A 16213-nucleotide genomic window follows, 5' to 3' on the forward strand; every position below is an offset into this window, starting at 1 on the left:
AGAGCCGCTGCTGCTGAACGAGCCGCAACTGCCGCCGCTGAGTTAGAAGAGAGGAAAGCCGCTGCTGCTGAACGAGCCGCAACTGCCGCCGCTGAGTTAGAAGAGAGGAAAGCCGCTGCTGCTGAGCGCACGGCTGCTGCCGCTGCTTCCCTAGAACGTATCAAGGTGGAAACTGCTGCAACTGCTTTGGAGCAACAAGAAAAAGAAAGTGAACAGAAAAACAAAGCTCTCCGTGTTAGGCTGCAGATTGAGAGAGAAGCAGCCACAGTAACAGAACGGGATCTGGCATTTATAAGACTGAAAGAAAAGGAAGAAGGTAAGCTAATTCCCGAACCCTTTGATGTGGGCAAGGTGCAGAAATTGCTTCCCACATTTGAAGAACGGGAACCTGATAACTACTTTTCTGTGTTCGAAGACACAGCCAAGAATCTCAATTGGCCTCAGGACAAATGGTATTTAATCATCCGGAACTCATTTAAAGGTAAAGCATTATCTGTATGTGCCACTATGTTAGAGGAACATGATTATTTCATAATTAAACAGGCAATCCTTGATGCTTATTCTATTACTGCGGAAGGTTATAGGCAAATATTTCGTAATAGTCAGAAGCAAGTTCAGCAGACCTTTTTAGAATTTATGAATGGAAAGATTAAACAGTTTCAGAAGTGGGTAGACAAAGTAGATGTCAAAACTTTTGAGCAGTTGAAAGATTTAATAATAATGGAGGAGTTCTTAAGGAAAATACCAGGTGGCATTAATGTGTATCTAAGAGAGCAGAATGAATCTGACCCTAAGAAAGCCGCTTTAAAGGCAGATGACTATGCTCTTATTCATAAAGTAGGTAAAACACCATATAGAGAAACTAGACCTAAGGAAACTTGTACATACTGCAAACAAGAAGGACATCATATTTCAGAATGTCCTGATCCACATTGTGCAGCTTCATACTTAAAGAGAAAACCTAATCCCCCTCAATTCTCTCCTAAGCAAATGAATCTGCCCAAACAGGAACCAAAACCTAAGGTGGAGAAGAAAAAGACCTTCCATTGTGCATCACACGAGTCCCAAGCGTTTGCACCCTTCACTTGCTCAGGCAAAATAAATGGTAAACCTGTAACCATACTCAGAGACACTGGATCCTCTCAAACGATCGTCTCTCCTAAAGTAATACAATCTAAAGGTGAAACTCACAGGTATGTTGCAGTTAATGACCTAACCAGTAAGTCTATGTTGCCTCTCATTAATGTAAACCTCCATTGTCCTTATTTCTCTGGAACTACTGAAGTAGCTGTAAATCCAGAACTGTTACCATGCAAGAATGTAGATGTAATCCTGGGTAATGACATAGCTAACTCTGTTGTCTTAACAAACTTAATAGCAATATCTCCAGGTGATGTTGTACAGGAGGAATGCTTAGCAGTGACACGAAGCAGTAAAAAGGACACCCCTACTGAATCATCATCAAACCCGTTGCCAGTCTCTGAACGTATGGATTTCAACGAGTTGATGAGTACATATAAGATCCAGCCTGATTCCTTTAGCTATCAAAAAAGGAAAGATGTCACTCTACAGCAGTGTTTCAACCAAGTGAAACCAAAGGATACCAACAAGTGTTCTTATTTTTATATTAATAATAATGTACTAATGAGAAAATTCAGGTCCAGCAAGAACAGTCATCTAGAAACCTGGAAGGATCTATTCCAGGTAGTTGTTCCTAAGGATATAAGACCTCTGATCCTAGAATTGTCTCACTCTGCTGACTCTCATCTTGGCATCACTAAAACATATGAACGCATCAGTCAAGACTTTTATTGGCCAAACATGAAGAATGACATTAAAGAGTACGTAAAAACATGTACAACATGTCAAAAAGTAAGTAGTCCTAATGTGAAAGTACCAGTTGCACCATTAAAACCTATACTTGTGCCTAAAGAACCTTTCAGTAAGATCATAGTAGATTGTGTAGGCCCTTTGCCTAAGACAAAAAGGGGACATGAATACTTGCTTACGGCCTTATGCCCAACTACCCGTTATCCATTTGCAGTACCTTTAAGAAACATTTCAGCCAAGAACATCCTAAAGTCACTAGTGTCCATATTTACTGTTGTAGGATTTCCAACTGAACTACAATGTGATCAAGGAACCAATTTCATGAGTCATGCTTTTAAAACAGCTATGAAAGATTACCATATAACCCAAGTATCTTCCTCAGCTTACCATCCACAGACCAATGGAGCATTAGAACGCACTCACCAGACCATTAAAAATCTTCTCCGGAAATACATCCATAGTTCAGGTAACGAGTGGGATTGCGATTTGGAACTGATCATGTACATCATACGAGGAGTTCGAAATCAGTCTACTGGTATGTCACCTTTTGAACTACTCTTCGGTCGACGGCCACGAACTATCCTCAGTTCAGTCAAAGAACGCATCCTGAAGTTGGGAGATAATGAGGTACCTCTTTCCCAATATATTTCAGAACTCAACAGGAAACTTTCAGATCTTCACTCCATTGCCAAAACTAACTTGATAACATCTCAAGAGAAGATGAAGATTAACTATGATAAAAAGGCTAAAACCAGAAGTTTCAAAGTAGGAGATGCAGTGCTGCTATACCATCCGATTGCAGGCTCTCCCCTACGAGAGAAATACCAGGGACCATATACCATCACTCAACGTATCTCGCCAACCAACTATATAATCGCCACTCCAGATAAGCGTAAGTCTATTCAATTAGTCCACATAAACCTCTTAAAGGCCTATTTGTCTCCCTCAACAGCTGAAAGTAAAACGGTAATGATTACTAGTGCCATACCATACATAGATTGTCCTATGGATCAATTTACAGATGATCCAATAACTGCATCTTGGCAGGATTCTCAAAACTCGAAGATCTTGGAAAACTTATCAGACTATCTACAACCCTTATATGCATCAAAATGTAAATCTTTAGTAGCTTTATTCCATGAATTTCCTAGTATAACTTCAGATAAACCAGGCTGATGCACCATGCTAGATCATGACATCAAACTACAACCAGGTGCTGCACCCATTAAACAAGCTTTCTATCGAACATCACAGAAGAAATTGGGTATCATGAAAGAAGAAGTGAACTACTTGATAAGAGAAGGATTGGCAGAACCCAGTGCATCACCATGGGCTTCCCCATGTCTCCTAGTAGGAAAGAAAAATGGTAAATTTCGTCTTTGTACCGATTACAGGAAAATTAATAATTTAACAATTAAAGATTCGTATCCTCTACCAAGAATACAAGATATCATTGACCAAGTAAGTAATTCGACCTACTTAACCCAAATAGATTTGTTGAAGAGTTATTACCAAATTAAATTAACAGAAACGGCAAAGGAAATTTCTTCATTTATCACTCCATTTGGATTATTTAGTTATAACGTAATGCCATTCGGATTAGCCAACGCACCTGCCACCTTCCAAAGAATAATGTCTTTAATTTTACAGGACTTGGAAAAAGTATTTGTATATTTAGATGACATCATTATTGCCTCTGACACATGGGTAAACCATATTCAAAAGATAAAAAGTTTTCTCAAGGTTGAAACAACATGGATTAACGATCAACTTGGCAAAAAATAATTTCTGCAAAGGTCAGGTATCTTACCTTGGTCATCGAATTGGCAGTGGTAAAGTATTACCACATGATGCAAATATTAGCGCCATAACTTCTTATCCTGTTTTAACTACCAAACAGGAATTAAAAAGATTTCTAGGTATGGTAGGATATTACTCTAAGTTCAGTCCAAATTTCTCACCATTCACAGGACCACTATTTGCTTTAACTTCTTCAAAAGTAAATTTTTCTTGGAGCCAACAACATGATCAAATATTTAACCAGCTAAAAACTTACTTGTCATCTCCTCCTATATTAATGGCACCTAACCTCACCAAACCATTCTATCTCCAAACAGACGCTAGTGATCTTGGATATGGGGGCATTTTATTACAGCATCCTGCTCCAATAACAGCCATAACAGGAAACCTGCCCCCACTAGCTGATCTGTTACCAGTCTCTTATTCCAGTGGACGATTTATGGGTTCCCAAATAAATTGGCCCACTGTGGAGAAAGAACTATTCGCCATCGTAGCTACCATCCAGAGATACGAGATTTATGTTGATGGACAAGACACGATCTACGTCTACAGCGACCACTCTCCTCTGTTGCATCTCCATAGGTCCACTACTCTCAACCCTAAACTTTTAAGATGGTCATACATACTCTCTGCACATAATATCCAAGTAATCGCCATATCAGGACGAGAAAACATTGTGGCAGACTCCTTATCAAGGATAACCTCGGTTGATCCTCGGGAAATGGAAAAAAACAAAAACAAGGGGAGACTGTGATATCCCCATATGTTGTACATATGCTAACATATCTGATTTGTCTAATGTTTATTTTTCCATTTTCTTTGTAAATACATCACCTTATTTCAGCGCCATCTTCATTCCATTCTTCTCATTATCTTTTGTTTACACTCGCCTTCCTGTTGTAAATCATCCCTGTTTTCTTACCTTACATGTTATAAGGTAACCCCAAATTTATTGATTTTGTTAGAATACATTGTTCTCACCACGAGATTCATCTACCTTACTCACCCATTCACTTTGCATTGCTTATTATTGTTGTTTTGAAGTGCTTTTTCATTATTTACTTTAACGTAAGATTAAAGTTTTGTTTATAACATAGTTTCTTGTTCCTGTCCTAAAATTATCCTGCTATTGGTGCTTCGATTGTCTGCAACCAGCTTTAAGAAGATACATTTGATCATAATCAACAATCTTATACACTCGTAATAAGAAACAAGTGAATTTGGAAGTCTACCCATATGACTTCTATTTTATTGTGTGAAGAGAACTACCGCCCATTGTAAACGGGGAATTGTTTGCACAGTGGTTCGTCACATAATAATATATATATACTTACACACATGTATATATGGTAAATATATGTATATTCATGTATACATAATATATATTTATATATACAAATATTTAGGTAGCATTATGTTTATATTTGCATTTATACAAATATAAATGTATATATACATCAATGAATAGTAATAGTTGAATGTATATTTATTCAGAGTAATATATGAAAATAGAAGCTAGGTAAATTTTGAAACGGTATGCACATATTTTACAATAAACTGTGTGCACGACATTTATTTACATTAAATACCATGCTAACCACCACTCATCCTTACCAGGGGTAGATGGCTGCGGTCTTCACGTATGCGCTACCATTGGCCGATATGGGTCTCGCGTCATCTATTGTATGATATTTTTGCCATTTGAAGTCATTTTTGAATTACTCTGGTTTTCCTCTTTACTGTTATAAAGAAATTAGAATAGAATGCAGACATTGGTATCTTTAACCCCCTTCATTTGAAGATTTTGCATTAAACAAACCAATAATTTAGTGAGGGTTAGTTTTACCCGAGATGTTGAAGAGAGTAACCTACTGTAGGTATAAATAAGTTGGTATAAGCAAGTGTACGCTTCTTTAACTTAGTTCTTTGAAGGTGAAGATCCCCATTTAACTTTACTTAAACACATCACTGCTCCTATCCATTGCATTTGTCTATATTAACTTAAATACCAGTCCAGAATCTCACTGGTGTAATGGTTTTTGTTGTCGGGAGTCCAAGAATGACGACGTTCACTAGTTGAGAACTTTATTCAGACTCCTTGAATTGTGCACATGCATGTATTCGTGTGCAAGCACGAACTACTTTTTAACAGGACTTCTTACATCATGTTACATCTCGCTTTCAATAAAGTTGACTTTAACCAATATAGGTTTGGTTCATTTTATACAACGAATTATTTGAGATACCAGGAATGGTTTAACATTAGGCCTAGGCCTTATCTTATTGCTTTATTTTATGTTTGGGTTCCCCTAGGTCCCTCAGTGTGAGGCACCTCGTATATCCACCAGAGAGTTGCTAATGCATCTTCCGGTGTATTTTGCATCTTCCAGTCTTGGATGGTCTGGGATGCATCTTAGGTATTTATTGAGCTTATTCTTAATCACATCTACACTCACTCCTGATATGTTTCTTAGATGAGCTGGCATCGCATTAAATAGTCGCTGCATTATCGATGCTGGTGCGTAGTGGATTAATGTCCTGTGCGCCTTCCTTAGTTTTCCTGGTATAGTTTTTAGCCCTATTAATCTACCTCGGCTTGCTCTTTCGGATATTTTTAGCTCCATGATGTTTTCAGTAATTCCTTCTATTTGCTTCCATGCTTGTATTATAATGTAGCGTTCGCTTCTCCTTTCTAGACTGTATAGTTTTAAAAATTGCAGTCTTTCCCAATAGTCAAGGTCCTTAACTTCTTCTATTCTAGCAGTATAGGACTTTTTTACACTCTCTATTTGGGCAATATCCTTTTGGTAGTGTGGGTACCATATCACATTGCAGTACTCGAGTTACTACGGACATAAATTTTGTAAAGCATAATCATGTGTTCAGCTTTTCTTGTTTTAAAGTGTCTAAATAACATTCCCATTTTTGCTTTACATTTAGCCAACAGTGTTGCTATTTGGTCGTTGCATAACATATTCCTATTTAACATTAAACCAAGGTCTTTAATTGCTTTCTTGTTTGTGATTGTCTCGTTATTAGGTCCCTTGTATGCATATACCATTCCTTCTGTTTCCATAATTTATTGATTTGAATTTATCGGAGTTAAATACCATCCTATTTATCTCCGCCCATTCATATATTTTGTTTAGATCTCTTTGTAGTGAGTTCCTATCTTCATCACAAGTAATTTCTCTACTTATTCTTGTGTCATTGGCGAAACTTCTCACTACAGAGTTTGTAACATCACAGTCTATGTCTGAGATCATAATAACAAACAGCAGTGCAGCTAATACTGTACCTTGTGGCATGCCAGATATTACCTGATCTTCATCTGATTTCTCGTTATTTGCAACCACTATTTGTTTTATGTTTTGCTTGAATTCTTTTACCCATTTTCCTATCTTTCCCACAATATTATGCTTTCTCATTTTTTCTATAATATATTATGGTCTACTTTGTCAAATGCTTTTGCAAAATCTAGATAGATCACATCTGTGTCTGTTTCCTTTATCATATTTTTGTATATGTTTTCATAGTGTGCTATCAGTTCGGTTTGTGTACTTTTTCTGGGCACAAAACCGTGTTGACCTATATTAAACAAATTATTTTTAACCAAATGATTCATTATTTTCTTTTTTATTACCCTTGCATACACTTTCATAATATGTGATGTTAGACTAACAGGTCTATAATTGCTTGCCTCTAGTCTTGATCCACTTTTGAAAATAGGGGTTATATAAGCTAACTTATGTTTAACATATATCTCGCTCATATCTACACTCTGTCTTAGCAGAATTGCAAGCGGCTTCGTGATAGAGTAATTTCGCTTATAGCCTTGATAATATCTGCTTCATTAATATCTATATCCGTTAGATATTCAACATTTTCTTCTCTCATTTCTGTTTCATTATTCTCATTCACAATTCTTGGCGTGAACTCACTCTTATATTTTTCTGCTAATATGTTGCATATTTCCTTTTTTTTTTATTCGTTAACTGTCCTTCAATTCTTAGAGGGCCTATTTGTAAACTCCCTTTATTCATAGGAGTAAAGTACTTTGGCGTTTTTTTTTTTTTTTTTATATTTTGAAGTGTCCTTTCTTCTAAGTCCCTTTTTTTCTTTTCTTTCGATTGTATAATCTTTTGTTCTGCATTTTCTGTTACTTTTTAATTCCATCATTTTCCACACATTTTTTTCTTTTGCAAGATTTTTCTTCCACTTTCTAATTTTCTGAAATAAGATCCTTCTGTCTCTTGGTATGCATGTCTGTTGTTTAATGTTTTTTTTTCGGTACATATTTTTCAACAATTTTCTCCAGTATTTTGTACAGTATGTCCGTATTTACCTATACATTATCACTTACGAATACATTTTTCCATTCTTTGTTCAGTTCTTCATTTATTTCTGACCATTTTATATTCTTATTACAAAAATTATATTTTCCATATCCTTCCCAACGTTTTGTGCTTTAATTATCTCTGCGATCCTTTGCTTTGGAATGGACTATTAATTCTATGACATTATGGTCTGAAATTCCTGTGTTATACACTATTATTTCTTTAACATAATTCACCTCATTCACAAATACTAGATCTAGGACATTTTCCTTTCTTGTTGGAATGTGGTTTATTTGTTGCATATTATGTTCTAATAACATATCGTGAAACTTTTCAAATTGCCTCTTATCTTCGGCACTACTATTACTCTCTTTTTTATATGCATATATACAACCACTTTCTTCCATCCGTTCTTTCCAATCCACGAAAGGAAAGTTAAAATCTCCGGGTAAGAGTATATTCCAGTCTTTATGGTTTCTACATATATCATCTATTTTTTCTATTATTATGTCAAACTCCTTAGTATTTGGTTGTCTGTAAACTACAATATTCACTAGTTTTTCAAATTCAAATTCTACCGCAATCAATTCACATTCTGTGTTGCTGTATTTTTCACAGACGACTCCTTGATTTATGTCTCTTCCATATATTGGGGTTCCCCCTTGATTCCTATTTGTTCTGTCTGATCTATAAGTTTGGAAACCCTTTATCTGGTCATCACTGCCAGTTTCTTGGGAATACCATGTTTCACTTATATCTAATATATCTATTTTTTCAATTTGGGTTAGTTCTTCTAAGAACTCTATTTTCCTTTTAGAGTTACTCGTGACTAAACCCTGTGCATTCATCACTATTATGGTTTGCGTTTCATCCCCATTATTTAATATGGGTAATATGGATTTTCCCATGCTTCCTTCCTGTTCTGATATGATGTTCTTTTCTTCATTTCCAGGAATTCTGCCATTAAAAAATCCAACTTTTCTATTATATTTGCTCTTTTGCCTTCATATTTATTTTTGTGTGTATACTTGCAATTATCCCCATATCTGCACCAACCCCTGTCATTATAGATGCATTCTTTGTAGTTTGTCTCTAAATGTGCATATTTGAGTTTGAAAGGCATCATATCTTGAGGCCTTTTGTGCATAGCGCGGTATATACTCGACTTGTTTTTTTGTTTCTTTTTTTGTTTCATTTTTGCTTTCATTTTTCTTTTCTGTTTGCTGAGTTTTCTTACTTTCATTCATGGTTGCAGGATGCATATATCGACATTTTTTGTTGAAATTGTATCCTTTTCCTTCTTTTAGGTTTTTGCCTATTTTTGGGTGGAGATCTCTGCATTCGTCTCAATATCTGTCTAAATACTCACATTTACCATATATTTCATAATTATGGCATATCTTTGGATGCTTGTAGTAGCATCTTTCGCCAAATCTGCAATTCCCTCCTTTCAGCAAATTGCAGACTATATCTTTCTTTTCTTTTTTCTTGTTCTTGCTCTTCTCTAAAAGTATGTAGGTCTGGGTAGAGTCTCTTGGGTCTATTATTTGTTTCCATCTGATAATCTATTCCTTCGTAAGTATGTTGTTGGATGGCATTATAAGTTATATCAATGATTTCCTCTGCATCCTTACACATGTCCTGTTCATTTTTCTCTTCTTCTTCTTCTTCTTCTTCTTCTTCTTCTTCTTCTTCTTCAACTATTTGCAGATTTAGTCTCGACTTAATTATATTTATGATCCAGACTAAACATTTTGAGCAGAATACCTTTGTGTCTCTATTTTTTATTTTTTGCTGTATTTCAGCACATGTAGGGTGTATTGGAACATGACAGGCATCACATTTTTTAATCAGTTGTTGAGGATTAATAATGGAATACCATATCTTACATGTATTGCACCAATTTGGCATTCTTTTTCCCAATGCATCAATCAGCATATTCACCATATTGGACTTCTTATTGTTCTTTGATGTTGATTGATGTAGACTTTCTTTATAAGTCTCTTTATCACTTGGATCTTCTTTGGAATTTCTTCTATTATTTTGCTGATGTTTTCCGCAGATTTGCTCCAATTTGTTGGATCATATTGTTTCAATATGTCAGCGAACATTTTTCCGTCACACTGGTTGGAGTTACTAGCGACCTCTGTTATCAGACGGTTGAGTTCTTGTTTCGCCAACTCATGGAATTTACTTTTGCTGATTGTAGCAATGTCCCTTCAAGCTTTGCCTGTATTATAAAGTGCCATTTTGATCAGATTTTTAGTAATTCACAAGATAACTATCTTATGCCGACGTTTTATCACACTTTTCTGACCTCAAACTAATTACCGACTATTCACGAAAAATTGTAGCTATATTGCACTCGATAGCCTTTTATTATCTGCGTTAAATCAGGATATTTATCTGGTCGCACAAGTGTACTCACTCACCGGCATACAGAAACACTCTGAGAGAGTAATTTATGACAATACATATAAGATACAATTGGGGGGTATTGGCAGAACTATAATTTGACATTTTACGTGAGTATATGATATATAAAATTTTGCATATCTTGTGCATCACTTATTACACAAAATAATTCAGCATTGAACATATGACACATATAATCAACACAATATACACAGTCAAAAGATACCAATATATAGCCTACAAGTTATGATAATTTTTTTTTTCTTTTTAGTATGGTTTCACATAATTTCACATCAACACATGTCCATTCAAAAATACAATTGAAACACGATGAAGATTAAATTGTCACTGGTCATAACGGTGTGGTTTTCTTACCGCCCTGCTGGATCGTGTGGCGACCGGCGCAGGTGCTTGTCTTGGGTTATGCTGGATTGGCGAGGCTTGGATCGACATTCTGCTCATGTTCCTGGATGGCGTGTCATTGCCAAATTCTGCCGGTGGCGGGATGATGGGGTTGGATGAAGCTTGCGACTGACCAGAACCTACTTCGTGCGGAAGTGGTCTTATTGCGCCGTCGTCTGTGGGTTGTGTGTTGGGTTTCTCCCCCTTGTACAATTGTGTCCCGGCTGTGTCCCGGAGTTGTCTCTTGTTGCGTCGCAGGGTTTTGCCTTCCGCAGTTTCCACAATATATGACCATGGCTCAGAGCACACTTGTTTCACAGGCACTGGTGACTACTTCCAGGACTCCTGGTTCTGTACTTGAACTTCTCGCCCCGGCCCGAGTGGCAGGAGATCATTGATGCATCGGTCGTAATACATTTTTCATGTGCTCTGCCGTTGTTGGAGTCTCTCCTGTACCCCATCTGTGTGCTCGTAGTTGTTGCGAGAACGGACTGGGAGATTACTGACCAACTTCCGGTTAAATAGGAGCTCACTCGGACTGGGAACAACGTGGTCAATTGGTGTTGAGCGTAAACAGGCCAGAGCCATATCTATGTCGGGTTTACTTGCCAGCGCCTTCTTCATGGCCAGCTTTTTGGACTGAACTACACGTTCTGTAAAACCATTTGACTGCGCATATTGTGGTAATGACGTTACGTGCTCGAATCCCCACTCTGCAGTAAACGATTTATATGCGTAGGAATTATAGTGCGGTCCATTATCACTCACAACACGTTCTGGTACTCCTTGCTCACCAAAAAGCTGTTTGGTGATATTCACGATCGACTGGCTGGAATACTCTCCGGGGGGGATTCATCCCACGAAAGGGAACTTGGAATAATAGTCCACCACGAGCAGATATTCCTGACTGTTGAGGTGGAAGAGGTCCGTAGCGATGACTTGCCAGGGACGAGTTGGGATCTCATGAGCTTGTAGTGTCTCTGGTCCTTGACTTTTCTGGTTCTCCTGGCATGTCGGACATCCTAGTAAGAGTTCACACATATCGTTATTGATGCTAGGCCAAAAAACACAGCTTTTTTTTGCGAAGCTTGCATTTTTCACTTCCTTGGTGTTCACTGTGGATCTTCTGTAAGATCTCAGCCCTCATGCTTCTTGGGATTAACATTCACTCACCTTTGAGAAAGATTCCTTCCTTGATACTCAGTTCATCTCAGTAGGACCAATAGGGCTGGAGCTGACTCTTTGTGTCTTGGGTCATCCTCTCAGGATCTGCTCTCTCAGTTGTGATAGCACCGGGTCCGCGTTGGTGTCAGTGTGCAGCTGGAGTTGCTTGCTCCCTGAAAATTGGACGAGATGTACTTTGATATCAAGATCAATCGTTGTGTTGTGTTTTTGATTGGGCAGTTTTGAAAGACCATCTGCTAGGATCATCTCTCATCCTTGCCGGTAGTGGATGTTCATGTTGTATTCTTGAAGACGCAGAAGCATCCTCTGCAGTCTCCGCAGCGGTGAGGTTCTTGAGGCTGATCATTTCTAGCGGCTTGTGGTCACTCTCAACCACATAGGAGTTGCCATATAGATAAGCGTGGAAACGTTCACACCTGAAGACAACTGCCAACAGTTCACATTCAATGTTAGCATACCTTTGTTCAGTTGGGTTCAGGCTTTTTGAAACAAACGCGACCGGCTTTCCTTCCTGTGTGAGTGCAGCACCAAGTCCTTTTGTTGATGCGTCGACTTGGATTACCGTTTCCTTACTTGGGTTGAAGTAAGTCAATGTGACCTCGGCGCAGATCAGTTCTTTGATTTTGTGAAGTGCGCTCTCGTGACTTGGCAACCAGTCGAATTCCTTGCCCTTTATGAGTAGCTCTCTCATCAGAGCTGTCAGGTCTGACAGCTTCCGGATGAACGGCGCCATATACCTGATGATCCCTAACAGCTCTTTTAGCTCTGTTACGTTGGTCGGACTGACCAGGGCCTTGATGTCTTCTACCTTGGAGGGTAGGGGATTTGGTTTTGGTAGATTTTACACTTAGCGCCATTGAAGACAAGTTCTTTTTCTTTAGCGACACACACAAGGTTACGTAAGTTCTTATCGTGCTCTTCTTTGGTCTTACCAAACACCGCAACATCATCGGCGATTCCTAGAGTACCTGGGCAGAGCTCTAGTATCTGATCCATTTTTTGCTGGAAGACGTCTTGAGACATCACCAGGCCGAAAGGCATGCGTTGGAAGCAATAGTGATCATAAGGAGAGTTGAAGGTCGTTAGCAGCTGCGACTCAGGATCGAGTTTCACCGATCAATATCCATTTATTTGCATCCAGTTTTGAGAAGTGTTTAGAGCCAGCAAACTTGTGTGTCAGCTCCTCCATTGTTGGCGTCTTGTAGTGACCTCTTTTGATGACCTTGTTGAGGTTCTTGGGATCCAGGCAAAGCCGTAATTTTCTGTTGCTTTTGCGTGCATAGGCCAGGCTGTTCACCCAGTCTGTGGGCTCCTTGATCTTCCGTATGATGCCCTGTTCGGTCATCTCATCGAGCTCCTTCTTGATTTCATCCTTGATATGGATGGGGACCTTGCGTTGAGCATGCATGATGGGCTGTGCGTTGGGTTATAGCATGATGTGGTATGTGCCTGGGAAGTTACCGACCCTGTCGAATTGATCCAGGTTCCTGTTCATGAGGTCCTTTGTCGAGTTGATCGGTGATGTCGCTTATGTGGTGATCGCATAGTGCAAGGTGACGAGCTTCATCTTTCTTAGGCTTGGCAGCCAGAGCATTGCTGGCCCTATGGTTTCCACAACGAAGAAGCTTATGTCCTGCCAACTGTTCCTTTTATATGTATACCGGACTTGTACAGTCCCAAACTGCTGTATCTGGGAACCGTTGTATGCCGTGAGTGATGTTGACACTCGGTTGGTCACACCTGGTCACGGTAGTCCTCGGTTTTCGACTCTATCAGGGAACATCTTCTGGAATATTCGCAGTGGGGAGGTATTATATTCTGCACCCGTGTCAATCTTTACCTTCAATAGGTGAGTGCCGGGACGATCGGGTAGGACGATGTCCAGCTCCGCAAATGCCTCGCGACGAGAGTCTGACTTCTGACCACTGTTTGTGATGGCGTCAAGTGATAGATGCTCAAATTCCTCATACATGAGGTAGTCGTCATCTCGTGACATGGCATGGGTGCCGCTGAACTGTTTCTCTTGTGCTCGTTTGTTTGTACCCTTACGGTTCAACGTTTTCTGCTCTTGAGGCTTGGGCCAGTCGTGGTTGGCTACACTCCGAAGAGTGTAGATGGCCTTAGAATGACAGCTAAGGTAGACTATCAATTAATTACTTAATCATGTGTGTTTTTAGGTCTCTGTACAGAGAACACTTTCCTACTGGAGTGAAGGTTTGTGAACTGCATCACCAAAGTTGTTGCCAGGGTGCTGTGCCCTTGGGTTTCAGCGGTCATATCCTCCCCTGTTGATCTTAACTGCTTGTTGCAGGGAGATTTACCTGGAATGAGGTCCCGCTCATCTTTAACAAAAATAGAATCTCCACAGATTTATTTCAAGCCTTTTTGCTGGGATACGTTGCACTCACATGATCTTCTATGCCCCCCCAAAAAATAACATTTAACATTCTTAAATCTACAATTATTAGTGAAATTGTTATCACTCCCACAACAACTGTGTTTACCTTGAGCTTTACAATAATAACTTTACCTCCTGCTTTATAGCCTGTACTAAGTTTAGGCCTTATGCCTCACATTATCAATAGTACCTGTAGGCCCATTGTCTATATAAGAACTTGAAGTAGGACTACTTTTGGTAACTTAGACATAAGTAGTTTCTAAATTGGTAACCTTTGCAAGTAAGTCTTGGTATGATCCTTATCACCATTGTAATAGATGTCCTTTAACTCTTCTTTATAAAGTTCGGTATGCAAAATGTTCTGGTAGAAATATATGATACTTTAATTTCCAACTAAATACATGAACTATAAATTTTTCCTACTCACTATCTTGTTTTTTGTGCATTTCTGACCATGATTATTGGGGGAAACCACCCGCTCATGAATTTTTGGATCCCATTATATAAAGACAATTATGGGGGACCCCAGTGAGAACCCGGGTTTTTTTTTTGTGTAGGAATATGTCATAAAATAGTGATATGCAGCAATAATAATGGTCAGAAATGCAAAATAAGCAGAAAATAACCAGTTGGAAAATTATATGGTTCATGTAAGTGGCTGCAAACAGGCCAAAACGGGATTATTTAACACTTTTGAGATTTGTAAAACGGTACAAAACCTAACAAATCCACCTAATCTAACCTAGTAGTTCCCAGGTCAAAACCCCTAACCGTGAACCCTCCTTTCCAAGTCACATCCCCAAGCTGCAGGCAAGCTCACAGGAGCCCCCTTCCCAGGTCACAAACTAAAAGTGAATCACAAATAAATCCTTACATTATGATAAAGTAAATCACAAATAAATCCTTACATTATGAAATGTAAATCATAAATAATTCCTTACCTCATGACTGACACCATCTCTTTTTTTTTTTTTTTTTTTGTCTTGGCAATCTGTACAGAAGCTTTGCAGCGGAAAATGTGCTGGTCTTCCCTAAAAATTACTCAGAATCGGACCTTTGAGGCTTTATTTCGCCGTTATTTTTTAATTTCACATGGGTAACAATAGCTTTACACTGAACAGACAGCATTTCCATCAAAATCAATTGCTGACATAAATGAAATTACACTAAATTCTGAAATAGATTGGTGTACTTGCCTTAAGTTCCCTCTTGGAGATGTCTCTACGTGATGGTGGGTAAGTTGAAACTGAAGGGGAAGGTGGAAAAAAATGGTTGTTGTAGAACAACATCTGGGAGCTTATGAAGAAGTACTTGTAAGCTGTTAATTTGTTTAAAAACCCACCTGACAGATACGTCATGTAAATGCACAAAAAACTTGCCAAACCAATCAGAACCGAGCATACGCAATAAGTCCCCTTCAGTCTCTCAGATGTAAACACTGGTCTTAGAGTGAAAAACATACTTCACATTTTAATTAACCGATACGTAAGTTATTATGCCACAGCCCCTATGAAACATATTGAGAAAAATACCAAGCTAGCCAGCGTTCGTCCATTTCTCATAAATTTCATTTTTGCTAGTAGTTAAAATATCATATATTTACCAATTTACTTACTTCCTTCTGATGAAAATAATAAGTATGCAGAGCCATATTATGGTATCATAGTTCGTTGATGGTAGGACATAGCGAATAGAAACTCCAAGAATGTTCAATACAGCAGAATAGGGGAGTAGTGTTTTTCAATACATTACAATTAAATATGGAGGAAAACATGTGCTACGTATGTCAAAGGTGCACAGCATCCTACTGATTTTCGAGTGTAAATTTATTCCGACTGAAGTGATG

The sequence above is a fragment of the Palaemon carinicauda genome, chromosome 21 (assembly GCF_036898095.1).
Source record: "Palaemon carinicauda isolate YSFRI2023 chromosome 21, ASM3689809v2, whole genome shotgun sequence".
In the NCBI taxonomy this organism is placed as follows: Eukaryota; Metazoa; Arthropoda; class Malacostraca; order Decapoda; family Palaemonidae; genus Palaemon; species Palaemon carinicauda.